Raw genomic sequence first — 27,023 nt, 5'->3', positions numbered from 1 at the left:
GCAAATTTAATATTAATTGATGTGATATATTCGGTTTGGTATATATTCGACCCACATCCCTCAATCAAGTTTGGTCTTTGACCCTTCATAAGAAAAGTTTGGGCACCCTGGTCTAGACTGTGAATAAAATAAAACATTTTCAATTCTGTTTGCTTTGGACAGCTAATTTAAGTCAATCAATATTCTGTTCACATGGTATAGTCAATCAGAGTGTTGTTTTAATCATGTTTATAATAGAATATTGTTTTCCATGAAAACACACTGACTAAGAACTAATTCGAGAGCACCGGGGAACTCGGAAGCCGGAACTGATAGGCGGAGCCTTATCCAAACATCACAGGTTGATTATAAAAATGTAGTCTACATGCTGAAGGCCAGAGAAAATAGGGCTGAGTGCTTGCATCATATTTCAATCTTTTTCATTTTCTTTTAATATATCAGCCTCTGTCTATCAAACCACTACCTACCGGGAAGGAGAATTGGCATCTGGCGGAGGCAGCAATTAATGTCTGCCGAAAGAGACGCTTTCCATCACCTCCCTTTAATAGCCAGCATGTGGAGTGCATCTCGGCAGATGTTACACAGGAATTCATTAACGCCCGTTACCAATCATACGCCTCCCTTGTAAGCTATTATCCACAACCCTGTATGAGATATATTCTAAATCCAGCACGCAGCACTCCCCCGACAACTGTCATATAGCACATAAAACAACATGTGGCGTTTGAATGAGTGGCCCTTCCGGCCCGACAGGAGAATAGCTGGTGGGAAGAGACAGAGTGAGAAAGAGATCTGGGACTTTGCTGCAGTGTTTTAAATACGATTCACATTAGAGGATACAATATAGTCTTTGGATGAGATTTCACATGAAACAGAGCTGGATGCATGAACTTTGTCCGCATACAATGAAATGTCACTTACAATGTGAAATTTAAGGATATTATAAATAAAACAGTATCTTCACTGTAAAAAAAATAATATGGTCGATAAGTTACGACAACATGTTTTACAGTAAGTACTTTAATAGCCCCTTTCACACAGTGATACCGGTAAATATCCAAAAAATTACTTGAATGATTAAACTGGTAAATTTAAAAAAGCGCTGTTTACACAGGCAAAAACGTTCCTAAGTTTTTTCTGAAAAGATCATTCACACATCCATTCCAAAATTCCAGTAACATCATTAACAATAACTGACCTTTAAATGGTACACTTGTATTTGTAAACACAGAAGGGGTCGGGCTTTTGTTGATGGTACATAGTATGTGTGTGTGCTGGCGCTCACTGACTCGGTTACGTGCACGTGTCAAGCTCTGAAGAAGAGCTTGAAAGTAAACAAACAGTGGTTTATCATGAGCATTTTATCGATAATTTTTTCCACAGTTGACATTAAGAAGAAACATAGAAATGATATCTGTCTAACATCTTGCAGCTAAATGTATCTGGAAAAATATTCAACTGCTTTAATTTTCGTAAACAGCGTGGATGTGAATGCATCTGAGTGTTCTGATTGGCTGGAGTAGACGTTGCACGTCAGCACTTTCTAATCGTGAATCCGCAATTTTTCTTATGCGTTCACACAGAAGAGCATTCCGGCAAATTACCGGTAATGTTACAGCTTCTCTTTTTTTTAAATAGGGCCTGTTCCCACATAATGTTCAGTTTTAAGATATTGGTGTCATTATTGAGCCAAGTTGCTTCATTGTTGATTCAATTTTGATTAATAACAGTGTCAATGTTGTAATATTTGTCAATTAAATAAATTCCTGATTCAGCTGTAAAGCAGACAGGAGTGCCATCATCCTTGCATTGTTTGGGAAAAGAATGATGTAGTGATGAATGTTTCCCAAAACCCATAGTTTCCCTGTTGCAGATCCATCATTTGAATCGCGTTTGTTATAATGTAAAATCCCTATGATGATGCTCTAAACGGGGTGGAGTAATAGCTATTTTAGAGAAGAACCCCATAATTTCTTTGTGCAAATTTTATTGTTTTATACGTACATGCATTAAAAAAAATCCAATCATTTTGGTAAAAACATGCTCTCGCTTTCCATATTAATTAAAATATATGTAATTTTCACATGTAGAGCCTATGTTTCCTTTACAAATATTATTGAGAGCATTACATATTCTATTTAAAAACATGAAATCACTTGTAAAAGCTAACACGTATTCTAATATCATATATAAATCAAATAAATAAACAAATAATGAGGCTATTTATTAAGAAATGAAACTTAATATTTATTAGAATATTATGCAAACCACTGCAGAAATGTTCTAACCAGCAGGCCCATGTCATATACAGTATGGATACTTAAATAACCCACTATAAATTAAAAGCATTAACGTATGCTATATATTTTTGTTTTTACAAGCCTTGGAGATTTAACATAAATTACAATTTTAAATAATAGCTTTTGTCATGACGGCTGTGTTCAAAATTATATCAATGTTTTTGAAGTGCACTTTGAAAGGAATGCAATTGTCAACATGAAGATCAGTCAAACTGAACTGTAAAAATACTTTGAAAGCAAATTACACCTAAGAGTGATGACTTTTTTTCAATAATTCCAAGTTTAAATGTTAGAATGTTCTAAACAAATGGGGCATGGGGGATAACTAGGAATAAAACACAGCCAGAAACTATGTTTCTAACTACAGCTCTAGGTGTAGTTTCAAGCATACAAATTTGCAATGCAGTTTGCGAATTTTCGTTAGAACGACAGATTTGGAAAATGCCAAATCAACGAACTAAGTTTGTAACGACGGAACTTGCGACCTTATTGGTAACGATGGTTTTCGGAAACGCATCCCAGCTCAGTTTAGTTCAAGTTTAATATAAAAAAATACTAGTGAGGGTTAAATGTCTTTTAAACCTCAAAAGCAAGTCATGTCCAAAAACTTAAGTTCCTATATGTGAAAAGTTCGGGGACCAGTGCTTTATTAACCATTGTGTGTTTAAAAAATTATTCAAAGGTGATTTCTTGTGTTTACAAAATGTTTTTAAGTTAAGTGGTTGTAAACAATTTATTTGAATTGAATTTAAACAAACAAATTAAGTAGAACATTACTAAATTCATGTGTTTGTTTAAATTCAATCCATATAAATTGTTTGCAACATTTTTTTTAGTGTGTGATTTACAGTATGATTGCAAGTTCAATTTGTGCATTGATATTCTTAAATGTCGTGTTGTGACTTTTTTTTTTCTCTTCAGAACTTCATACCGTGCAGGTATTGTTGCAACTTTTTGTCTTTAAAAAATATGCATCCAGCTCTGTCTTGTAGCCAGCATTGAATTTATATGTAATTTTCCTACCAAAGGTGTGTTCACACTTGGCAGGTTTCTATAGATTTAAACAAGCTGTTGAAATTCCTCTTTTAGTGCAGAATAAGTGTGAATGTTCCTTCACACCAAACAAGTGAACCAACACCAGCTAAAATATGGGTTTCGGTCCACTTCAATAGAAATATGCACGCAGCAAAGCCATCTTATAAAGACATCTAAGTACACTCTTTGGATGACAAATATGAAATGTTCGATTTGGGTTGAGCAGGTTTTTTCTTTTTTCTTTTCTTTTTTATTTATTTATTTTTTTTTGCAGTGTCACAGCATGTGCACAGTCAGGACAAAATGAATCCAATTTGTATTTATTTGTCTTAATTGCACACTAATCAACATGCAATTTGATGGCAGCCTGTTTCACTAAAATTGCATCCATTTGTTTGTTTACTTCAAATCAAAGCCAGTTTTTTAAACACATTTAGTTATTTTAGGATGATGTCTGTTCAGATCAGTAAATTATACTGTAGAGACACTTTTTTATTTCTTTCCCTCTTTATTTTTTTTTAGACAATAATCTGAAAATTAAGCAAAAAGTGACAATTTTCCTGAAGCTGCCTGGGTTAAAATATATTTTGTTATTTAAAAAACAAGATTAATTAAATTAAAATAATTAAATTAAATTAAATTAAATTAAATTCAATTAAATTAAATTAAATTAAATTATCAAAACATTTAAGTTTTTAACAATTACGTTTCTACAATTACTAACTCTAATTTAAAAAAAAACTAAACCTAATTATATTTTAAACTGACAAAAATTTAAATATGAATTGCATATTTACATTATGATATCTAAATAACTCTAAACTAACAAAAATTAAACCTTGCATATTTACATTATGATGTCTAAATTAACTCTAACAAAAACTAAACCTAATTATGTTTTAAACTAACTAATAAAAATATTAATTGCATATTCACATTATGATATCTAAATTAACTCTAAACCAACAAAACTAAACCCAAATATGTTTTAAACAGACAAAAATACAGATATTAATTTCAAATTTGCATTATAATACCTAAATTAACTCTAAATGAACAAAAACCAAACCTAATTTGTTTTAAACTGACAAAAAAATACAAATAATAGCATATTTACAATCTGACATTTAAATTAACTCTAAATAAACAAAAACTAAACCTAATTTGTTTTAAACTGACAAAAATACAAATATTAATTGCATATTCACATTATGATATCAAAATTACCAAAATCAACCTAATTATGTTTTAAGTGCCAAAAATGTGAATAATAATTGCACATTATCATTATGTTACTATTATATTAGCAAAATACACTGGCATTTCTGTGTGAAGTTTTCATGTTCTCTCCATGTTTGCGTGGGTTTCCTCCAGGTGCTCCGGTTTCCCCCACAGTCCAAAGACATGCAGTATAGTTTAATTGAATAAACTAAATTGTCTGTAGTGTATGTGTGTGATTAAGTGGATGGATGTTTCCCAGTACTGAGTTGCAGCTGGAAGGGCATCCGCTATGTAAAACATATGCTGGATAAGTTGGCAGTTCATTCCGCTGTGGCAACATTCCCTGATGAATAAAGGGACTAAGCTGAAAGAAAATTAATGAAGGAAGGAAGGAAGGAAGGAAGGAAGGAAGGAAGGAACAATGCGTGAGCTGACATCATAGCATAATGTCATTCACTTTACAAAGAAAGAAAGAAACAAAATGAGGCCTAAAAGCGTTCATTGTGTGATGAAGCCTGAAAGCAAAAATGTTTTCTTTATTTGTAAAAGATATGTTACAGTTCATGAACAGAATTGAATTGTCAAGTATAAAGATGTCAGTCATACTAAAAATCCAATCCGCTGTCAGATCAGACATGAAATTGTTCAAGTGACAGGTGATGTAGAAAAAAATATGATCATACAAACGTGGCATAAAAAGAGAATCCAACAGTTGCTTCGCAGCCATTGCCTTTTTTATTGTGTGAGCGTGTGTGTTTTGTGAGTGTGTGACAGTGTTTCCAGAAAGGCCTCATGGGAACTGCTGTCACCTCTAATCTTCAAGACCATACAAACAGCCCCAGCGCTCTGAGCAGAAACAGACAGACAGAGAAAGAAAGAGAGAAAATGAAAATATGCAAGGGTGAGCTCCAGTGGCTGAATAAGAACTTCAGATCCAATAAGGATCCTGTCATGTTCAGAACTACAAAGTGCAGTCCGCATCAGTTGAAGGATCATTTTTCCTAAGGTAACCATCATGATTAATTTAATATTTAGGTAGTTCACTCAGAGTTAAAATGTTTGTCATGGTGTACTCACAGAAAAGAAGATATTTTGAGAAATATTGTAAAGCTGTAACCACCGACTTCTATAGAATTTGTCATTTTTTCCTAGTGGTTACAATTTTTCAGCTTTCTTCAAAATATCTTCTTTGTGTTCAATAGAAGAAAGCAACTTATAAATGTTTGGTACCACTTGGTGAACTCTTCCTTTACATTTTTGTAGATGGACTGTGCAGTGCAAGGGCTGTTTTCGCTTATATCGTTTTGTTTTGTTTTATCTATTACTATTATTTTATTTTTTGCTTTTAACACCTGCTTTTTTAGTTTTGTTTTATAAAATGTATTTCTTTTCATTGAAATGTATTTTATTTTATTATTTATTTTTATTATTATGGAGCAGTGTTTCTCAACCATGTTTCTGAAGGACCACCAGCACTACATGTTTTAAATGTCTCCTTTGACTGTCACACACATTACAGGTATTTCAGTCTTTGCTAATGAGCTGATGATCAGTCAGGTGTTTTTGGTTAAGGAGACATGGAAAACATGCAGGGAGGTGGTCCTCCAGAAACGTGGTTGAGAAACACTGCTCTAGAGGGAAAGGAATGAAAGATTTGCAGCTCACAACCAAGCAGCAAACAGCATGTATGACACAAGCAAGCTATTGTCACCCAAGGGAAAATTATTTTAAATTACTTTTATTTTATTTTATTTTTATAAAATAAAATACATTGTTTTATTTTTATTTTATTTTTAAGTAATTCATTTATTCATTTTCTTAGTCCCTTTATTAATCCAGGGTCGCCACAGCGGAATGAACCGCTTACTTATCCAGCACATTTTTACGCAGCGGATGCCCTTCCAGCAGCAAACCATCTCTGGGAAACATCCACATACAGTACACTCATTCACACACACACACACACACACACACACACTCATACACTACGGACAATTTAGCCTATCCAATTGACCTGTACCGCATGTCTTTGGACAGTGGGGAAAACCAGAGCACCCGGAGGAAACCCACGCAAACGAAGGAAGAACATGTAAACTCCACACAGAAACGCCAACTGAGCCGAGGCTTAATTTTTAAGTAATTTTTAATTTAATTTGATTTTATTTTATTTTGCAGTGTAATGGGTACATCTAGGTGTATGTTCATTCAATAGAAAATAAACAAACAAACACATGCATACATACAATCTTACATACTGTACATATATACATACACACTGTGTCAGTATTTTATTTAGTTTTGTCTTTTAGGGGCGTGTCTATATTCACCCAATAAAAAATACTTTGTTTTAATATTCATGTCTTAAAATCAGTGTTTAACGTCACGTTTAGAAATCTGCATCTCTAAAGCTTCACTTTTAGTAAGATAAAGATCATCATTTTCCATCATTCGCTCACAATGAGGACCCTGCATGCTTCACTGTGCTCATCTGAAGCAGAATAGCTCATCCTAGAAGTGATTTATATCTGTGCTGGGTTTTCTCTGTAGGATTGTAAAGCATTGCCACCTGAGGAAATGTTTTATGTAGGGCCTCGGATATTTATTGTTTACATGTGTAAGTGTGTCTACATGCTACAGGCATTTTTACACTCGGCTTCAGCCCTCCTGCCTTTCACATTGTTGAAAAATGCCATTAAGCTGTCAGACTCTTAAAAATGTGTGATTATGGATCTCTCCACATGTGTGCTGAAAACAGCAGCTGCAGAACGCAATCTAAGGTTATTTTGCTACATTTTCCTCCTCAACCTGGCATTTAGAAAAAAATGGAAGTTTTATTTTATTAAACTGTAATTGAAGAGTAAGGATTAAAAGAGTTCAAATGCACTATACAAGGGAATGGTTATTATTTTATTTTATTTATATTTACTTTTATTCAAGGGTGTTGCTACTTTTACCATACACTATTAAAAATAGAGGTACAGGAGCTGTCACTGGGGCAGTACCTTTTCAAAAGATACTTATTTGTACCCAAAGAGTCCACAATGGTACCTAAAAGGTGCATATCAGTACCCAAATGTACCTAAAAAGTACTTTTGAGGGACCACTATGTACCCTTTAGGTACAGATGATAGCTCCTGTACCTTTATTTCTCAGAGTGTAGAAAGAAAAAGCTATGTTTTAATTGACTGTGGCTTTTAGATATAGTGTTTTTAACAGCCCACTGTCTTTTTATTCAGACAGTGCAACGCAATTAGCATTCCAGTCCTTGTTAGATTTAATAAAGATTTAATAAAGATATTTGTTAATTAACTTAGCAAGTTGATTTACAAGTTTCTCGTTTGTTAAAATTCGCTAAGCATTTAATTTGAAAATTTACCAGAAATGCAGAATGTTTGGTAACTATTTTCAAAGATTAATATTTATTTACACTGGAAACATTTCCAAGAACTTTTTATCCATGCATGATTTCATCGTCACCATTTTATGAAGATCTTTATTCTGTTGCAAAAATAACTAGCGGCAGGAATGTAGCTAATACAGAGGGGTTTTCTTTCGTTCACTTGTGATTTAATGAGTAGCAATGTCTGCTGGATTTTTTTCTTGTTCTTTTTTTTCCGCTGAAGTGATCAGAAGTGCTGGATCCGGTTGTACAGAAAGTAACATTTTCATTTGCACAGCTCTTTGCTCAAGAGATTTTACTAAATTAATAGCATACTGAGTTTTAATTCTGCGTATACAGTTGATGGATAATTATTAGCCATTTATTTTTGCTAGAATAAAAGTTTTTCAATAGCTTTGCCATGATTATATATTATATTTCATAGTAATTTAAAAAAAAAAATTATAGTGCTTTTACAAGAAAAAAATACAGCCTTTATTCCCTAAAGGAAAAAAAAAAACATTATAGGAAATACTGAAATGAAAGTATAAACATTTCACAGGAAGCCTAATATTTTTTGGAATATCTAGTCAATACAATGCGTGTTCAATAAAAAAAGGTCAGAAGAGGGTTTTCTTTAATGTCAAAAATATTAGTAATTTATTGGGTACAAGTGAATAATTCGATTCATGGAATTCTGGTATCCTTAATCCAGTGCAAGAGTTACATTCAGGAACAATTTTAATTTTGAGATTCCAGGTTTTATACGCAGCTGATATTAACAGGTGGAGCTTAGTGGAATTCGTCACTTGTCAATCATGCTCCAGTCCTCCGTTGGCCGCACCCATACATGCATCCACTTTTTCTAAGAAGTCTGTGCACAAGGTTAAAAGCATAAAACTTCTCAACTGCAAATATTATAAGTTCATTTTCAACCCATCTCTGCTCACACAAAGTTTAGCTGCAGAGCTCAAGTTAATTTTAGACAATCAAGCCTTTGCATTTCTATCAGCTTTATTTACTTCTGCAAAAATGCCTCATTGGTATGCAAAGCATATCACACTCAAGAGAAGAAGTTTGGTAATTATTATTATATCACCTTTATGCAATACATATACAATTGTTAATGATAATAAAAAGACAAAAATAAATAAAAAAAACATATTATATTTTTTATATTTGTAAATATACTCATAATAATATATAATAATATACAATACTGTATAATAATAATAATACAATATATATAAATACATATATGAATTGTTTCACAAATCCTTTACACTATAGTTTCTGTGTGTGTGTGTGTGTGTGTGCGTGCGTGCGTGCGTGCGTGCGTGCGTGTGTGTGTGTGTGTGTGTGTGTGTGCGTGTGTGCGTATGTGTGTGTTGTGTTGTGTTGTGTTGCTGAAACTTGGCAAAAGTGTATTTTTTAATTTTTTTATTACAATCTTATTTTATTCTTTTATATCCAAATGTCCACCTGAGTATGGCATCTGAATTACACCACCCAAATTCCAGCTTGATTTCCTCGAAAATCCTCTCTGCCATAGATTCCACTTCATTTCAATTGGTGTGTGAAGTGATAAACAGTGCAAATAATGTCCCTGAAGTGCTGTAATCTGCTTAGAGAGAGAAGATGGGTGAAGAGCGGCGTTAATTTCATCAGAAAGCTGACTGACTGGATACCGGAGCCTGACGTTTCAGTCTGCTGGAGGAAAAATGACCTTCCTCTTCACATCATTATACGCTAAAAATACTCCCACAACTCCACCTAATGAGAAAACCCCATTACACCCCACACAAAATCATGGAAACAAGTGTGTTTGCATGTGTGCAGTGGTGATCTGCGTGGATGGGGAGTAGATAACAAGATAATTATGTTTATGAATCGACAATGTGCCCGCTAAACCTTACACCACAGTTCCCACAATACACCGCCAACCGCATCTGACCCAAGGCTTCAGCTTTGCCACGGAAAAACAGAGAAGATAAATAAAAAGCTGCAAAATGTTACTTAATTCTCCCTCTTTTAATGAAATAAAGTATTTTAATTTCTGTCCGAGTGTAGAAATGGTAATTTAACAATTAAAGAAGAATTTATTTAAAAACTTACACCGATAGGATTCTGCTGTGGATGTCATCTTGTGGTCAAATGCAGAAATATGTTTGACACGCAAACTTTTACAGTGCATTATGGGAATTATCTAGCAGTTGAGTGTACATGGGTTGTACACTCGATACTTGCGGTGCATTGTGGTATTTATTGAGTATTGGTATTTTACTGACTTCAGAGCTTCCACTATGATTTTGGACACAACTACAATTAAGTGCACTATTTAAGGCTCAAGGGGCAATTTTGGATACAGCTTGTAAGTTTTAAATGCTTATATAGCTTTAAATCTGTCATTGTTTTTGAACCACACTAACATATTAGCTGCTTTCACATATACAGACCTTTCCAAAAAATTACCAGCAACGAAAATAAAGAGAAGGGGATTGTCACGGACGAAAGAGGAGAGGGTTTCTTTTGGGGAATTGAGGAAGAAAGTGAAAGTGAACAGCGGAGAGTTGAGGAGTGGGATAAAGTTTAGAAGGCGTTGATGTAAGCAGGCCCGTGCAGAGACCATCCAAGGGGCATGTGCAGGATAAATTTTTTTAATACCCCGGGGGTGAAGTAGTCACTAAATGAAGAACTTGTTGGGGTGGGGGGGTGGTTTTGGGAGGGGGAGTTGTTCCTGAAGAGCACGAGGGGTGGGGGGGATGTCACACGCAAAATGATTAGCGGGGGGTGGGGTGTCTGACGCCAGGGCACTTCAGATCAATTTTGGAGGGGCACTTTCTATCCACGACTAAAAAGGGCATGTGCACTGCACAAGTTGAGACCTATGTGTGCACGTGCTTGTGAGACATCTACTCCTGTCAATTAGTGCATTCAGTCACATTCAAATGCACGGTTGTTTATGAAAATAATAGCCTTTGAATATTTTTCCAGACATATTTAGCTGTTAGATCTTAGTCCGATAACGTTTCTATGTTCCTTCTTAATGCCAACTGTGTAAAAAATTATCAATAAAATGCCTATGATATGGTTTGTTCATCTTCAAGCTCTGCTTCAGTTTCTTGACGCGGGTGCACGTGAAGTAGCTGGTGAGCAGACATCTCCACATGCGAAAGTGTTCCTCCATATGTTTTCCTCGAAATTGTTCACAATAATTATCTATACACAGAATTTGGAATGTAGTCAAATGTGTAAACATTTAGCTGCGTTTCACACTTCTGCCTTTGGATGCATCTGGAACAAAGCTGCATGAAAGCTAAAGCTTTAAATAAAAGTGAAACCATCAACAAAAGCCAGAACCCTTCTATGTTTGCAAATGCAAGTGCAGTCGTTTAGAGGCCTTTTCTAATTAATGATGTCAGAATTTACCAGTATTTTGGAATGGATGTGCGAATGGTTTTTCCCAAAAATCAGGATTGTCCTTGCCTGAGTTATCAGTGCTTTTGTGAATTTGATTCTAGTACCCAAAAACACAAAATATATATCACTTTAAATTATTAAGAATGTACTGTAAATAAAAGTTACTTGTTTTAACTTTACAAGGTTAAAAGTTGTTGGAAAAAGGATCGGGGTCCCTTAATGCGATTAAAAAGCATAAATAAACTGGGGGGAAAAAATAAAAACATGAATCACAAAATATGGATAACGTGGATATTTTTATATGGATTTTTTTACAGTGTATGACAATTAAATAAGTGTACTATTTAAGGATCAGGGGGGCAGCTTGAAAGTTTAAGCTTTAAAATCTGTCATTGTTTTTGAAGCACACTAACATATTGATACTAGCACCCCAAAAAACTTACATTTAGATTTTAGAGGGACTTTAAATGACACAAACCTTTTTTATGTTTTCATTTACTCTTCTTTTCCTGAATAATTCAATGGCAATAAAAAATTCAGTCCGTTGCTTCAGTGTTAACAAGGAAAGCCACTCTGTGTGCATGGAGTCTTCATGTGCGCAGGATGTGATGTCGTGAGTAATTTATGACGGGACACCTTGTGGAAGCAGAAGGGGGATGTTTGGTGGTCAGTTCAGCCCGTCCCAGACAGGGCACCTGTTTCTACACCTGCAGTAAATTTGTCAACGTTTGCTCTGATATCATATTCATGAAGTTGGAAATGCGCAGTTATGAATTATGAAGGTGACAGGCCTAATTCTGTAATATTTGTAACAAGACCTAAAATTTACACCTGGCATAGCCAAAATAAAAGTGAGCAAAAGTTGGTGACTATTATGGTATAATGTAGCCATTTACTTTTAATTATTCTAACAATGAATCAGAACATGATATGTTTTAATAATTAATTTAATCTGTAATGCTTTGTTGTAAAATGCACACAAAAAAAACCTTTGCTACTTTTTTTTGGGACAACTCAATTATTATATGTTAAATTATTTTATGTAATTATGTTAAATTATTTTATGTAATTCACTTAAAGGTGCAGTATGTAAGTTGGACACTCAGTGGCTGAACTAGGTATTGCACTTTTAGATCAAAACACATTTTCACTTGGCTCCTCCTCCTCTGACGAGCGCAGGTTGGAAACGGCTTCTATTTTTTACAGGTGAACAGCAGGATAAACTATGATCTTCTCAGGTACAACTCATGTGCTTTATTTAGTGTTATATTGTAATAGTGTGAGTTTTAATGCCATTTTGCGTGACATTTATTGCCATACTACTGAAAGCAGCAGCAGATAGTTCACCTCAGATCTTGAAAATAAAATAAACTGAGTGCAGTGTAGTATTCTGTGCTTCTTAATGGCTGTATTTAAATTTCTATTTTGTTTCGTGTGGTCCAAACAGTCAAATTGCTTATCACTGCAAATCTCATCATGTTACAATGTAACTTGCTCACCCAATGTCTGCCTTTGTAATATTTATATTATTTGCTATTTAAGAACCACCTCATGTGGAACTCTGAATTTGTGTCTCATTTCAGGGCTGTGGCATGAATTAATCAAATATGCTGTTTTCCACCAAGGCAACCAGGGGTGCTAAAATATGGCTTAACTAGTGGGCGGGTTAATGGAACCAAAACAAAGACAGTTGTTCCGACACGTACAGTAACTCACATTTTCAAAGCAGAATAACTGACTTCAGCATTGTTTTTCAGATAAACAATGTAAACTTGGCATGTTTCTTAGTTATCTGCAAACATTTTATGGTATATTTATGCTTTAGAAGGGTCAAAAACTTACATACAGCACATTTAAATGTGTATAAATGATTAAGTTAACTTAATCGATTTGTGTTGGGCAACATTAAATTGTGTGGAATCTAGCATTTTTTGTAGTTCAGCTCATAATGTGCATTTGAATATGCAACATGCTAAACAATAATTCATAAATCAAAAGGGAGCCATTTAAACGTATGTAAATAAGCAGTGATGGTTTGATCACTTAAAAATTGAGGTCTGTTTCAAATTGCATAACCAAAATAAAAATTTTTTACATTTCTAAATTGCACATTTACAGTAATGTAATATGATTACTGATTTCATAATATGAAAACATTCTTTCATTTTCTTTTATTATTTTTCTTTTATTTGTTTAACTCAATAGCACGAGACCTTTAAAGAATAATAAACACGTTAAACAATTGTTTAAGTTTAACAAATTGTTAACCCCCCCCCCCCCCCCCCCCCCATAATCAATAATTAGTGATGGTCACTCAAAACAGCATTTCACAGCAAAAAGTCATAATATAATCAATAAACTGTAATCAATAAAAGATTATCTGTTATCTTTTAATGAGTATTTTAAACTGTGATTTAATTACAAATATGTATTTTTGTTTATTTTTTTTAATACTCATTATATAATCCACATTACATTTAATCCGTAAGTTTCTCCCCAGCAATGGGAAAATTAAAGCCTTTCAAGAATAAAAGCCAGGTATAATTTAATGACGTCATCAACCAAAATGTTAGTTTCAGAGCCTAACTTGTTGTTTGTTAATGTGAGGAACACACACATGCGTCAATGTTTTGAAGGCTCTAAAGCTACAAGGATTTATTTAGCCCCCTTACGCACCCCAAACTTTAATTTGATTTATTGATCATTTTAAAGAGAAGATTACAGAGGCTTGAACTTTGTTTTTCTTCCTTGAGATTGGCTAACATTCTCCAGCTTTAATGGTTTCTTCAGGGTTATTGACTGATATATTATCCTCTGACTCTGAGAGGCAAGGTTTTCCGATGGTCAATTACTCCACTGCTGTGCAACAGGATAGAGAAAAGGGAAAGACAGGGGGTGAAAGTTTCTTTCACTGCTCTGCTGGTAAAAGACTGTTGTTTGTTTTTCCAACCACTGGCTGAGTTATGACCAAAATCAATTCAGAAGCAAAAGTATAATCAGTATTTGTTTGACAGGGCTATTCATCTGATTAGCAGTCATTAAAGCAAACAGACTTGTTTTTGTTTTGTTTTGTTTTGTTTTGTTTTGTTTTGTTTTGTTTTGTTTTGTTTTGTTTTGTTTTGTTTTGTTGTAATATGACATTATTATTATATTTTTATTTTTGTGTCGTTGGTGTTTCAACTTAAACAATCTTGGTTTCACTGAGGCAGACATTGACTCAAAGTTGATTCAAAGATCGATTCTAAATTAATTAATCCAGCCACAACCCATTAATGGGAATTTAATCAGTCAATATTGGACATTTAAATATGCATGCTTTTTAACTTTTCATACTGATTTTCTGATCTATGACAGTATTTATTTATGTTTTTTAACATTAGTTAGTTAAAATAAAGTTGTTGTCAGTTGAGGCCTTGAGACGAAGAACCATATTTTCACAATATTTTTCATTTGGATTGTGAACATTATTCATTCATTCATTCATTTTCTTTCTGGCTTAGTCTCTTTAATAATCCAGGGTCACCACAGCGGAATGAACCACCAACTTCCAGCACGTTTTTTACGCAGTGGATGCCCTTCCAGCCGCAACCTATCTCTGGGAAACTGTGAAAAAAAAGTTTTGTTTTTTTACACAACAGTAATCTGGTAGTGATTGCGTTGCTTTTGCTTTTTCAGGGATTGTGATCTCCTAATTGCAACAGAGAAACAATGGCAAATCTCTGTAGACTGATGGCATTTTATGCCGTTCAGTCTTATACTCTTGAAATGTCAGCAAAATCACCTGTTTTCTCATCACTTTAGACATTATGCAAGAGAATCACTCAAATGCTAGGTCTAAAGTGACGTTGGTAAATTAGTAAGGATTTTTGAGACTCTCTGTGTTATATATATATATATATATCATATATATATATCAATATATATCAATGCAAATTTCCCACTAGTCCTGTGTAAACCACAGCATATATATATATGCTGTGGTTTACACAGGACTAGTGGGAAATTTGCATTGATACAGCTTTATTATATATGGTATGTGGTTTATTTTGATAGGTTAACTGTTTTGTGATGTTTAGAGAGAGAGATAACATCACATATCAGGGGCATAGATTTGATCTTGACATTGGTGGGGACATACATTACATCCCTAGAGCGCACGCATAGAACAGCACAAATTCTCTTTCCCACTTTTAAAAACATTATTAAAGGTTTTTGTATATTATTAATACAAATAATTAATGAAGCAGATCACATAATGCAAAAGTCAATTACATATTTTTACTGCAATCAGGCTTTGAGGAGGAATGAATGTAGAGAAATATGTAGAGAGATGTGATGCAATAAAAAAAAAAGTTTGATCCCTGTTTTGTTTTTCAAAAAACATGTAGGCCAGAATCTCGTTTCAATTATTTGCAAAGCCTTGATAAGATGAACTCGTAGCGAACTTGACTTTAAATGACTTTAGGTGAAAGGTAGCTCCTTATATGTCCACATCTTGTACAGTGAGGAAAAGCTGGAAAACGTCCTTGTTTTGGCACCTCTCAAGTTCTCACATCCAAACCATACGTAACTTTAGCTGTCAGTGACAGTAGAAAAAGGCCCAGCCAGTCACACTGTCCTTATGTTTTAGAGAGAAATAAGACACAAGAAGAGAATGTGATTTAACCCTCTCTACATGTCCAGGTTACTAAGGGTTGACAGAGCATTATTATATTTTAAAGGTGATAAAGTTATAGGACATTTCAGTAACTGGTGGGGACACGTCGCTCTGCTAATGCCAGTTCTAAGCCCTTGACATATACGTTTCTTCGAATGGTTCTTTTTCCGTTTTTTGTTCTCCTCTTTGATTTTGTCTCGTATAGTTGTTCGTTGCACATACTCACTTCTTGTTAATTTACAGTGCATTAACTAATGTTAACAAGCACACATTTGAATTTCAATCATGCATTAGTAAATGTTGAACTATAATTAATTAATGATGTACAAATATACTGTATTCTTAGTTCACTGACTAATGAAGCATTGTAAAGTGTGACCATTAAAAATCCTGCATTCTCATTTCAAATATTTTTACATTTTAACTTTAACATAAAATCTTTAAATCATTTAACTTGAATCTTTAGCAAATCACAAAATGATTAGTTATAACAATTCATTGTAATGTTTTATAATTTGATTCAAATGTGAAATATTTCGGCAGTAACATGTTTATAATTATTTATAAAAGAGCAAAATATTTCCTCCATTAATGATTCAAGGCAATAACGATCAAATATATGAGCACAGGAAACTCTATAGGTGTTTCATAGGCATTTGATCTCGCACAATAAGATCTCATAATGAATGACTCCTAATTGTTAATAAATTGCCTTATAAACTTTAAATGTCAAGCGAAGGTGAGAGTTTATCTTCCTTTGCGCGACATCAGTACGCTTTGCATGAAAGCCTTGCAAATGACTATTTATCTCTTATGTGTGGCTTGTACTGTCTTGTGTATTGCATTATAGCTGTGTACGTTCAATATTTGACAGTTAATTCTTTCATAAAGGCAAACAGACTCAATTCAGCATAATTCATACAGCAGAGAGGCCTAATAAAGGTTACAAGTTACAACCTTATAATATCACATACAGCACCCTCTACTAATACTGTTACCCTTGGTAAAAATGAGAAAAGAAGACTGTGAAATAATGTCTTTATTGTTTAACCTTAAGATATTTTGTTCTAAATAAGAACATTATTTCAACGAGAGCAAACAATTGAAAAAAAGTACAATTTATAATTATTAATAATAGGGATGCCCAGATCTGATCACATGATCGGAAATTGGGTCTGATCACACAGTTTCAGATATTCTCTTACTATTTTTAACACAATAGTAGTTATGCGGTGGCACAGAGTTAGACCTCTTTTTTGACTTTACACAGAAACAGCAATGCATGCGGCATGACATTACTTTCTTAGAGAGATGCGTACATTGGTTAAATGCAGGCAAAGTAGATAACAGCAGCTTGAAGTGGAAAGCACAAGTTTGGCTGTTTCTCAATATGCATTCTTCTGCAATCTTGCGTCCATGTGTTCTCGTGTAACGCATACCTGCCAACATTCCCATTTTTCCCGGGAGTCACCGGTATTTCAGACCCATTTCCCGCCACTCTCCCGTTTTGTTGTTTCTCCCAGAAAACTCCCGAAATTTCCTCCACTTTTTGGTACATTCTGTAACACCACTAAGACACCAACTTTGGTATTGTAGCCGATTGCAGCAGCCACTCGAAACTCCGGTACAGTTGCTAACACCACAGTATGGTTATTAGCCCGGTTTGCAACTGTGAGAATTCCCCCTATACCACCCCCACCCCACAGAACTCGCTCAAGAATTTCCAGAAGTCATTACGGCTGATTTTGAAATAAGCAGATGGGAAGCGCAACATTTTATACCTGTTTCATATTAAAGTTCAGAGATATAACTTATTTATCTCAGGAGTTTCTCTAAATGAGACGGTGATAGTAAACATTCACAATTATATATAATACTAATAAAGACATAAACAACAATAAATTATTCTATGAATGCTGTAATGTTTAAATAATTTTCCGTTAAAATGCGTGAAGGTCATTTGACCATCAGAAAAAACTCATCTCTCAAAGCCCGCGTTCTCTGTTCTCGCGATCTCCCGAGTTAAAAAAAGTAGTGAAGTATGTTATTTAATAGTTGATTGTTCAAGCTACCTCACAGAAGTTAACAGAGTTATTGAATGTTAAAATATGGTGAATTAAATATAAAAATAAGGAACATCCACTCTGTTTCTTCACTTTTTTGTTCCTTTTTTATGTATAAAAAAAGGCAGATACTCAAAATCAAATGACTCGGACTGTTGAAGATCTTTCCACTATTACATAAAAATAAAAGCATGCATTGTACACCTGTGTGACTAGGAATGGGAAATTGTTCAACCATGACCTCCTGCTTCACAAGGCTATAAATATGGCAAACACAAAAACCAAACTCTCTCAGTTGTTAATCACAATGGGTAAACCAAAGGACAGAGCTGTGATTTTCAGCAAAATGTGTTGTTTTTCACAAAATGGGGGGTTATAAGAAATGGCGAAATCACTGCAAATGCCCATTTCCACCATCAGAAATTCCAGTCAGCTGGAAGTGTTATGAATCAGCTGGAAGGGGGTGTGTGTCTGTCTATCAGGTTGATGGTTTGAGTGGACAATAATCTTCAAAAATCACAATTCAAAGACTATTGAATACACAAAACATGTCACTATAGATTTGAATGGGGAGAAATGCAATGCTCAATATGTCCACTCTAGCGAAGGAAGCTTTTTCTAGTAAAACATTGATTGACATAGACTGACAGTTCTCCAGAGGAGGGGGTCGGCTCAGGCATGCAGGAATTTCAGCAATACTTGTCTCACAGAGCTGAGAGATATCTACATAAATCTTGAAGTATTTCTGTGTGGCGTTTGTATTTTCTCCCTGCTTCCTCCGAGTAGGTTTCCTCCAGGTGCTCCAGTTTACCCTACAGTCCAAAGACATGCGGCACAGGTGAACTGATAAGGCTAAATTGGCCGTAGTATGTGTGAGAATGCAAGAATGTGTGGGTGTTTCTCAGTGTTGGGTTGCGGCTGGCTGGGCATCTGCTGTGTAAAATGTAGGCTGGATAAGTTTAAGCAAAGAAGCCGAAAAGAAAATGAATGAATGAAATCTTGAAATCTCCACTTTTAGGCAAACCATCTAAACACGGAAAGAAATGTTCTCTGGTTTTGTAATCCACATGAAATTAACACAAGCTACAATCTTTCCTCACAACTTTAAATGAATTCCTGCCTCCACTATTTTAATCTAAATCACATAGACCACCATTTGAATCCCAACAAACTGAACTGGTTTTCCATTAGGGTTAAGTTCAAAATGACCTAAGAAGACCAGCTCAATGGATACAGCGTTATTGACATGATTGGATTGAGTAATACTGTGTAGCATGTAAGTTATTGATTCTTATGGTAGTTATACGGTGTAGTTCAAGCGTTCATACTTAGCTGATGATTGATAATAAAGCATGTTTAGCATGCTGTCCCGGGAGAGATCCCTGATCTCAGAATATCCTTGAGCATGGGGCTCCCTCTCGTTTGGAGGGCTAGAAGGGTGTTTGAGCTAAGGTGGGTTTCGAGAACTCCCTTGCTTGTGAACATGTTAGATATAGCTGAGAGACATAGCTGGCTAAGTTTGTCTTATGATGCCACTTTGGATTAGTCAAATCTGGGGGAACCCAGGGGAAAACCCATGCAAGCACGGGGAGAACATGCAAACTCTGCACAGAAACATCAACTGGCCCATTAAGGGCTTAAACCAGTGGCATTCTTGCTGTGAGGCAACAGTGCCGCTCTATCAGGAGAAGGGGAGGAGTAGGGGTGGAAAGGGGGATTCTTCAAGTCGAAGATGAAGATGACTAAAGTGGAAAAGTCTGGTTAATTATAGTCAGTTAGTATTAATCTGATTGTCGCATCATGTGAAGCTGATACGGGACCAGCCATGTTCAATCATAAGCATGTGATCCTCTCGAAATTAGTTTATAAATAAACCGCACTTAAATTTGTAGGATGATGCCTGATGAAGTGTAAAAATGAATTGTACAGATTGTTTATTACTTGCATTATATGCCTATAAAAATAAGAAGAGAGTAAATTTTGATTTAATGTGACTTTAAAGAGACAAAAGCCTCTACTCTCGTCTTGAAACAAACTCAAGCATCTTTTTAGTAAAAGATCAAAAAATTAAACAATATATATTTTTATTAAACAATATAAAAAGTGAAAAAAAATTTCATAAATACTAAGGCTGCTAATATTAGTGAAGGAAACTGTAGGGGAAAAAGTCAGGCATTTACAGTCAGTGTCTTCTTTCTTCTTTCAGCATCTGCTGGTTTTGTGTTAAGGTTCCCTGGACTCGGCCTCCCGCAACTTCTCGAGTCTTCTAAAAGGTCTCCCACATTAATCTTCCTTTTAATGTATTTGGTTGAGATAAGGAGTGAAAACCCCTGAGGAGAAGGGAAATGGGAGATGCAGAGATACAGAATTTTCTGGAGGGCTGCTGGCCAGACTAATGGAGCTCTAGGAGGTTTGCTGGAGACCCCTGGTCAGCTCACAACATGTGATAGGAATGAGCGCAGCGAGATAACAACTTTAGCCGCAGTTGGGGTTGTGTGTATGTCGTGTGTAATGGGCAACTTTGGCCACTTTTGGCCCTGCGGACTCTAGATAGACACACAACCACGAGTTTCATTTGTCCACTAGCTGCAGTAAATGTAAATTTAGATTTTGTGACTAAAATTTTATATCTCCTGAATCAAACAATTCAAATCAAAATGTGCAGTTAATTTTAACATCATTAATCTATCCAAGATGTGTTGGGTTTTTAGTTAAACACACTTTTTGTTCAATATAAAATATAGTTTATTTAATAAAACTAAATGCTTGTAGCTGAAAATATGATCCTTGGTGATTTTTAAAATGGTCAAAAATAATAGTACAAAAACATATATAGGCAAAACAAAACTGAAAGCATTCAATAAATCGAGGTATTATGAAGCAAAATGATCAGTCTGTGCAAGTTTTGAGACCTTGGTTTCAATAAAAAGTGCTATTGAATCTATTGAGTTTGAGTCTGTTCCGATCTCAAGATGCTCTTTGTTGAAAAAATACTTGTGGACTGTTGAAGATTTTTTTTTTTTCCACGCTCTCAATAGATTCAGTTGTTCACTAACAAAATAGTGTCCAACACATACATCCCAGGAAGTAAAGAATTCTGACCCAGATTTGGCATAAAGCTGGCACAGCAGGAATTCTTCCAGCACTGGCATACAGCATGTGGGCTAACATGGCCTGGGTTTAGCAGAGGTGGCACTACAGTCTTTAAGGTGGCACAAAAGACTTGGGCCAGATTTAAAATTTAGTATTTGGCACTGATGTTAAAAATTGATATGTGGACCATGTAAGTTTAGCCTGTCTTGATCACATTTAAAATACATAGAAATTATTTTTGAGTAAAAAAATAATAATCTACCAATCAGGTCGTTTTGAGAAAAGCACAACCATACTGTGCCTAAAGCACAATGCTTCATGGGTTTATCAATTTAATTTCAATCTTGACACACCAACCTAGTTCAGGGCCAGTTACAAGTTAGTTGGCTGAGACTTGACCCAGATATGGTCCAGACTTGGTCCAGTAATGTACCGTAATTCACTGAGCCACACTGTAAAAAAAGATTTTCTTGCTTAGATTTTTTGTCTTGTTTCTAGTCTGAATATCTAAATATTTTTAAATCAAGAAGCATTTTCTAAACAAGCAAAACTTATTTTCTTGATTTAAGAAATAATATGGCAAAACTATGTGTTTTTTCTGAAAACAAGCTAAATAATCTGCCAGTGGGGTAAGAAAACAACATAATTTTTCTCACTCTTTAAAAAAAAAGAACTCACTTAATTTGGCCACATTATTTCTCAAAACAAGATCATATTTTTAATTTGTCTAGAAATGTCTTTTTGATTTAAGAGTTTTAAGATATTTGGACTAGAAACAAGACAAAACCTGATTGTGTGGGCAAGAGCTGGGCCTGAGACATTTTGCTATGTGGGATTTATCACAGATTACTTCTTTCCTTGTTGCGTATTGTTATGGATTTAGTTTTTTACATATAAAGAAAAAAAAAAACATTTGCAAATCAAAATATAAAATATCAAGCTCTCTCTCCCTGTGGCTAACCAGCATGTCTCTTGATAATAGAAGTAAAAATTTAATCTGGTGACATATTTCTCCTGATTTAGATTTTTTTTTACTGTAGTTTGACCTTGAGATGCTTTTTGTTTATTTTGTAAACAAGTACTTGAGGAAGAAAGAAAGAAAGAAAGAAAGAAAGAAAGAAAGAAAGAATGAATGAATGAATAAATGAATGAATGAAAGAAAGAAAGAAAGAAAGAAAGAAAAAGAAGAAAGAAAGAAAGAAAGAAAGAAAGAAAGAAAGAAAGAAAGAAAGAAAGAGAACATTTATCATCACCTTATCAACAGCAGAAAGTGGTGAAAATCGACCCTTGGGACCAAAAAGTGTTGTAGGTTGAAAAAAAACACCCACATGCTGTACATTTATGTAAACACGTGTTCTCGAATACTGCTACACATGCATTCGTCACAGGTGCACCCACAAACATGATCTGTGCAAATGCTGCCAGAAGAAATCTAAACATCAAACACACAAATGCACACACAGAGATATATGAAGTGATATTTGCAGCAATATTGCGTGAGTGGACAGTCACACAATAGAAGATCGCTGGTGCCCTCTGCTGCTGCGTGTGTGTGTGTAGAGAGAGACAAATGGGGAACCCAGGGGGGAGAGAGGCATTTAAACCGTGTCCAAGCTCATGTGATACTGAAAGGTCATTCTTTCACACACACATAATAGCTGCAGTAGAATTAACTAGGTCACTTTGATCACTGACGAATCAAAAGGGAAATTTACTAAACCGGTATGGGATAGAACCAAGGAGTTTCTGATAAACATGCACATTCGCTCTGCTATGTAGCTTTTTAAAGGCCAATCTGCAAAAAACAAGTTGGCCGTTGTGTTTAGAATGCTGTGAAAAAATCACTGTCATGTTCGCACTACAGACGTGTGATCATTAAATACATAATGAAATGAATTATCTCAGGGCTATTAAGACATTTATGTGGAGCCTATCTTGTCCCTGGTCATATTAAGTCTGAGTTTGTTGTTGTTTGTTTGTTTGAAAATCCTATCACACTGCTCAATTGATCCAATGATTGCAGATAAAACATGTTCATTCCGGTAAAAACAACCGACCAATGGCAACAGATGTCAATAGGGGTAACAAACTGATCCAACAAACTCTGGCCTATAAGGAGATGCAAAAAGCATATCCTTAAACTATAGCACTTCACCTCCACCTTTACCCAAAAAATGAATCATAATGAACATTATCATTAAAAGTTTGCAAGCTTTTGATTTTATTTAATTTGCCTTTTTTTTTTTTTTTGTATTTTCTCAGCATTGGTGAAAAGAGTACTGAAAAGTCATACTTAAGTAAAATTACCATTACTTGCCTAATATGTAATGCGGGTAAAAGTATCTGTTAAATATTACTCAAAGTATGAGTATAAAGTAGACCTTTCAAAAGTACTCAAGAGCAGAGAGTAGTGAGTATTGCGCTGTAAAAAGCTGATCCATTTACAACTAATTTGTGGATTTGTGTGTAAACGTAACATTCTGTTGTGCATTCAGTGATTGCCCAGCAGGCACACAATGTCACAAGACGTTAATATTAGGTTAGATTTAGGTAGTGACATCAGGTGATCAAAATTCAATCTCTAGCCAGTGTCTAAGGACAACGTTATTTAGTTATTTTCGAAAACATTGTCAAATGACTTTGATATTTTATTGATCGTTGTGTTTGAAAGTGACTAAAATCCAACGTCAAGCCAACATCTTAAACCAACTTCATATTGACGTATACTAACATTTATTCGTCAGATATGACAACCAAAATCCAATGTTTGATAGACATCATGGTAACGTCCACACAACGTCAAGCTGTGACATCATTAGACCTTGATATTTTGCTGTTTTTAGGTTGTGTTGGAAAGTAATCGAAATGGAACATCTGTGCAACGTTAAACATTGACGTCAGCCTGACATTGAGATCTGACTTTAACCCGATTTTCATTTTCAAACAAAATAACATTCCACGACACTGGGGTTCAACGTCAATCTGGTGTCATGTTGATGTTTGTGCCTACTGGGTTTTGTCATTTAGGAGAGTTTATTACAGTCTTATGCATTTATGTTTTGTCTGGTTTTAATATACATCTTTGCTTCAAATTAATTTTGCTGTCATTCACCTTTTAACTGTTTGGTTTGGTTCAGGTTTTACATGCCTTATAAGATTTTTTAAATAAATGGTAAAATGATACTTTCAGAAAAAGTAGACGGTCACAGACAAAAGTACATCTCTCTTTTTTAAACAAAGACACCAAGGTGTGAAACTGACGTCAGAAAAATTAAAGCTGAAAGTAAGTCGAGTTCTTCACATCTGAACAGTGTGCTTGGCCAGTGACTTGCATCTCTTATTCTACAACATTTGAGGAATGATCAAAGCAGCTCTATGATTACCTGCACTTTAGATTATCTGAGTGTCTGCCTCACTTCTGCATTTCCCTCCTCTCTTTTTTAACCTGAGGACAGGGAGGTTTCATAACCTTGTATGCAGATTTCTTAAGAGAACGAATGTTGTTTAAGGAGAATGTCCAATGTAGTGTCTCATCTTACTGAGACTGGCAGAGGTTCAGAGAAGCTTTTGGATGGTGCCACCTGCAACATATGCCTTTTTTGGCATCAAGAAAATGTACAAAAAAACTTATTTAAAAGGAGAAAATAAAAGTAAATACTGTAGACCATCAACTGGCTGGATTTGGAAATTAGCACATTCAACCTGTTAAATTTAAATACAAGCCTCAAACCCTCATATAAGATAAATCAACAGCTGCCAGTGATGTATTTTTACAGTAGGTTAAATGTTGGTTAACATTTTATCATAATCTATTTTTGTTCTATTAATTAAGTTTTTTTTCTGTTCCCATAATTTTTTTAAAGTCATGAGCCTGAACCAAAAAAAAAAAAAAAAGTTATGGGATGAATTACACATTGAAAACACACTTTTGAAGCAAAAAAGTATCTGAAAATTAGAAAATAAGACAAACAGTAGGTATAAGACTTTAACAGCTTTAATGAGACAAATAACTACAATCACACTGACTACGTTTACATGTGCATTAGTTATCAATTTTTTTGCCTTAATCTGAATAAGACAATAATATGATTAAGTTGTTTAAATGGGTCCCTTTCATGACCCAGTTTTATATGTTATAGCGCATAATTCGATGAACGTCATTGTGTCACCACTCTATCCATGTTTCCTCCGGAATTTCATGTAGTTTCGGGTGTTTCAGTTTTAATTTGACTTTAACTGCAGTTTGGCACTTTCACTTTCATTTAGGAACATTGCAAGCATGCCTCCATGACAAATGGGATATTGGATGCGAGTTTGAACTCCTGGAAAAGTGTTGTTTTAATTGAATTTAATATTGCATGCCAATAGGGAAAAAACTCAGTATTTTATGATACAGGTGTCTCTGGTCCTCCATTAAGTCAGTAGGTGCAGAGAATAGTGTCAAACAGCCATGTGTGTAGACTATCCTGTCGCAAAATGAGGCCAAACTCCTACACGACGGAAGTAGTTTGATTGCGGTGTTTACATGTCTGTACTGCACTTCAATAATGCCACTAAAATTGGCATATTTCACATGACTTAATCTGATTTCTGTTAAATTTGATTACCTTGATCAGATTAAATTAATTAAAAATTGCTGTTTACATGGTAGACTCTTAATCAGAGCATTGTCTTAATAGCATTAAAATCGGATTATTGGTGTCCATGTAAACATACTCAGTAGCTACGTTTCCATCCGCCTATTTTCATGCAGATTTTGGACATGCACATAAAAAGGTTGATGGAAACACCTAGATGCGTATAAATTTTAAAAATTTGCATAAAAAACATATGCTCGTAACTGAGTTGAATAAACTTCTTATTCAATAAGAAAAGATGCGCAGAAACTATGATAGAAACACTTTTACAGAACAAATTCCAGTATGCGCATTAAAAAAGTCATGTGATTTTGTTAGAAGAGATCATGCGATGATAAAAGAGTGTCTGAATGGACAAATCAGCAGGCTTAGCACTTTGTAAAACATCTGAAATATTGTTTTGGTCATTCTAAAATCTGTTAATTATTTCAGTGTTAGTGTTATTATATCATTGATTACCTCCAGAATCAATAGCTTCTGTGCTCTGTGTTTCATGCCGTTATTCATTTATTAAATGAAGAAAAGATTCACGCAGCTTCTCCTACCACAGGAAATTACGTTTTTACTTTTGATATTTGTCACAAGTTAATCAGGAAGTTACGATTGTGTTCCCTTTGACTCTTGCATGGAAACGTTGCTTTATTTGCACATTTGCACAACATTTACGCGATAATCCAGTTTTGCCCATAAAGTTAATTTGCATATTTGGATGGAAACAATAAGACAATCAAGTTGAAAATACAAATAGAGAAATACAAAACTATTTTTCTGCTTGTATATACAGATAATATTCTTGAAGTTTACTGCATAATTCAATAATTTATTTAGAAATATCCAAATATTTGGAGGCTGTATGGAGCTTCATTAGAGTGGGTGGAGATTTTCTGATTAGTGGAATTTATCTACATGGACAGGGGCGATTTTAGGATTCTCATTTTAGGGGGGCTCTGCTCCTTATAAGGTTATATATATATACAGTTGAAGTCAGAATTATTAGCCCCCCTGAATTATTTGCGCCCCTGTTTATTTTTTTCCCCAATTTCTGTTTAATGGAGGGAAGATTGTTTCAGCACATTTCTAAGCATAATAGTTTTAAAAACGTTTTCTAATAACTGATTTATTTTATCTTTGCCATGATGACAGTAAATAATATTTTACTTGATATTTTTCAAGACACTTCTATGCACCTTAAAGTGACATTTAAAGGCTTAACTAGGT

The 27,023-nt window shown here is 34.6% G+C and overlaps 1 protein-coding gene across 5 annotated transcripts in view; it reads left to right on the top strand.

Annotated features, from left to right (window-relative positions):
• tsnare1 (T-SNARE Domain Containing 1) overlaps positions 1-27,023 on the top strand; it is a 506,388-nt gene that overhangs the window by 432,817 nt on the left and 46,548 nt on the right. For 2 of the 5 annotated variants that reach the window (XM_087284986.1, XM_087284982.1), the window contains one exon: positions 20,282-22,323. The exons of the other annotated variants lie outside the window; for them this stretch is intronic. The gene's annotated coding sequence lies outside the window, so the exon portion shown is untranslated. Of the gene's footprint in view, positions 1-20,281; positions 22,324-27,023 lie in introns of those variants that run through there. 5 annotated transcript variants of the gene reach the window in all.

The sequence above is a fragment of the Danio rerio genome, chromosome 16, assembly GCF_052040795.2.
Source record: "Danio rerio strain M-AB ecotype USA chromosome 16, GRCz13ab, whole genome shotgun sequence".
In the NCBI taxonomy this organism is placed as follows: Eukaryota; Metazoa; Chordata; class Actinopteri; order Cypriniformes; family Danionidae; genus Danio; species Danio rerio.
Note: the sequence above shows the minus strand (reverse complement) of the source record. Positions and strands in the feature narration are given on the sequence as shown.